Below are 3,444 nucleotides of genomic sequence, written 5' to 3' on the forward strand. Positions count from 1 at the left end.
TTGCCATTTCCTGATGGTGTCTCAGTTGAAGGAGAGTCATGGGAAGGTTGACAGGTGCTGAGACAGTGGAATGAGAGGCAGAGTCAGTGAGGATTGCTGGTACTCTTTTGGCTTCATTCTACCAGCTCTGAAAAACAGGAAACTCCTTGGGACCCGAAGCAGCAGGCCAGGCCCAGGCTCCAAGGAGGGTCTGGGTCCTCCCAGCAGCCATCCTCCCTCCATGGCACTGGGGCAGCCAGAAGTGCTCCATGACCTCTCATGACCTTGGCTCTTCTTCATTTCTCTCAGAAAATGGAAGAATGTCATTCTGGGTGGGAAGAAATAAAGCCTCCAAGTCCAATCATGTGTTTATGGGAACCTGGACTCCAGCTGTAACTCTTCCAGTTCCCTGTCAACAATTTCCACTGCCAGTCAGAGGGCCTGGTCTTTCTGAGAAGTTCCTAAAATGTGGCTCCCAAGTAGTATGTGGGGAGGAAAGTAGGCTTTGGCATGGAGAGGGATGAGACTAGCCAACCATGCACCCTCCCCAAAGCTTCTTCCCCAGGTCTCTCCATTGCCCTGCAGCCCTGGGGTTGTGTCTGAGGCTCTGAGCTGAGGCTCTGAGGACCTAGTGACACCTTTGCCCCAGCCAGGGGACTGGGGAACTCTAGGGGATGCAGCTGTGGTCCATGGCCCCAAGGAGCTGGGTCTTCATTTCCTTCCTTGGGTGGACACTGCCCAGCTCTACTCTTGCTCAGTCCTGTCTGAGATGCCAGTGCCTGGGGGACCACAGACTACAAAGGGGAGGGGGCTTCTCTTGGGTAGAACCTAGGTCCCAGAGCAGATGGAGGGACAGAGAATGGGGTCCAGTGGCTGAGGAAGTGCCTTGTGAAGCGGAGTCCTCAACTCTTCCTCCATCTGGCCCTCCACCTGCACTTGACACTGGAACTCAGAGCTCAAGGTTAGCATTTCTGGGCAGACTGCATTCACTTAATAATCATTTGAAAACTCCAGGTCATCAGGCAGAAAGATCAGGCTCCCCAGGTCTTCAAACCTGCAGATGCTGGAGAAGGGGCTGCTGGTTGCAGGGTGTGTGTTCAGTGCCCGACTTCACCCACAGGAAAGCAGTTATTATAACTGAGTAAGCTACAGAGGCAAAAAAAAAAAATAGTGTAATTTTGGACTGTGAGCACCCCACGCTGTAATCAGAAAAGGCAGCCCAGGATGTAGCCCTTGGAGGGGGAAGGCGGCCTTGTGGTGTGTGAGTTTTCAGGGGCCCCCCTCCCCTCCCTCAGTCAGCAACCCAGGACTCACCCTACAAAAAGGACATTCTGTCGATCTGCGGCTAGCCGGCCTTGAGCTATCTGGCCCAGATGCGAAGGCAGAAGAGTTTGAACGTGAGTTCCTCGATTTCTGGCCAGCCTGGCCTGGTCTTGCTTCTGACAAGGGCGGGAAACGGGAGTAGCCCTGGGTGCCCTGGGGCCTGCAGAGAAGGGAGGGGAGGAGGGTGTGGGGGCTGGAAGTCTCAGAGAGTCCCCTCCAGACAGCCTCCACCTCCACCTGGAGCTTTCTCCCCAACCCGCTAATGCTGCCCTGAAGAAGGTTGTGGGAACTCTGTCCTAACCTGAGGCTGATGGCCAGCTCCACTGCAGAGCCAGCACTGCCCCTGAGTGCTCAGGGACACAGTGAACAGGATCCTCTGCCCCATTGGGGGCTCAGCCCTCTCCCAGCCTCCAGGCTCCAGTATCTCAGGCAGGGCTTCACTTCTCCTCCCACTGCCACTGCCCCACCCACCCAGGCAGTCCTTGCTTTGCTAAAGGCCCTTAGTCACAGCCCCTGGGGAGGCAGGTTTCAAGAGTGGAGTATGTGCCAGGCACAGGGCAATGTTGATCTTTCTGAAGGAGGGGACTGTGCTTGGTCCTGTGGAGGGGAAGGGGCCTGCAGGGAAAGCTGCCCCAAATCCAACAAGCTCAGCCACCGCCTTCTAATGGCCTCTGGGAGAGGCTGGATGGTCAAGTGTGGACATGCAGGAGCCTGTTACATTTTCTTTGGCTGGAGGACCAGTGTCTAGGAGGGCCATCCACCTGGTGACAGGAGCCAGACAGCAAGATGGCTGAGAACTCACTGTGGAGAAGGGGGCTTCCTGGAGAGCTGGAGGGCCCACCAGGGTTACCTGTGGCGGCTACCCAGCCTATTGCGTTCCCTGTTCACGAAGCTCCGAGAGGTCTGGGTCCCCATTGCCTGGGACTCTTGGCACCGGGGACAGTTTTCAGGTGGGCCCCAGAGAGGTGAGTTGTTGGGAGGAGGAGGCTGGGTAGGTGCGATGCAGGCTCTGGTGCGCCTTCTGCTGGGGCGGCCTGAGGCCAGAGAAAGGTGCGATGCCGGTGTCAGGGTATGGGCAGATTGTAAAACGGACATGCAGTCCTGGAGGAAAGGGTGGATGTCCGCAGAGGAATTGGCAGAGCTGGGGACCTCGGGGATGGTGTGGAGGTTGTAGGCCTTGCAGGCTCCCACGTGAGGAGAGGCTTTGCATTTGAGAGGTGGGAGCTTGGTCCGGCGAGGTGGGGGAGCAGGGGGAGCAGGAGGAGCGGGGGCCTCCCACAGGCAGTAGGGGAAACCAGGTGAGGAGGGAGAGATGGGGGTGTTGGGAGGGGGCGAGGGTGGGGTAGGGACAGTAGGAAAAGAGAATGGCTGCTTCCTCATCGCTGCCAATACACAGAGTGAGAACTGAACGCTACCACGGAGTTCTAGAAACGCCTCGGTCCTTGTGACCTCAGGAGCAGAGAATTCTAAACAGAGACCAGGAAGCCCCGCCCAAAGCACAGCTGTGTGCCCTGTAGAGATGAGCAGAAAGGTGTCCCCCTGACTATCAACACAGTTGACATTCAATATTATTTTGTGTTAGTTCCAGGTAGACAGCCCACTGGTTGGACACACGCACACTTCACAGAGTGTCTCCAGTACACACACAGCCACGAGCACAGCTGCTGCAGTGCTATGGACCATGTCCCTGTGCTGTGTACTGTGTGACTGTTTTGCCACTGCCCATCTGTCCTCTGCTCCCTTCACTTAACCCTAACCCCTCCAGTCTCCCAGACACACTCCCCTCTGGCCACCATCTGACTGTTCACTGTGTCTGTGTGTCTGACTCTCTTTGAAAGTTTATTTATGTTGGCTTTTACTTATTTGTTTGGTTCACTGTTGTTATTGATTAAATAAATATATTTTATGGATTATACTATTACAGTTGTCTTATTTTATGCTTTTATTCTCCTCTGCCCTACATATCCCCTCCCACCTGTATCCCCCTCTTCATTAGTTCATATCCAGGGGTGGTACATAGAAGTTCTTTAGCTTCTCCATTTCCTATACTATTCTTAACCTCCACCTGCCTATTTTGTACCTACCATTTATGCTTCTTATTCCTTGTACTTTTCCCTCAATCATCCCTCTCCTCCTGTCCAC

The sequence above is a fragment of the Artibeus jamaicensis genome, unplaced genomic scaffold (genome assembly GCF_021234435.1).
Source record: "Artibeus jamaicensis isolate MK-2021 breed Jamaican fruit bat unplaced genomic scaffold, CSHL_Jam_final scaffold_11, whole genome shotgun sequence".
Taxonomy (NCBI): Eukaryota; Metazoa; Chordata; class Mammalia; order Chiroptera; family Phyllostomidae; genus Artibeus; species Artibeus jamaicensis.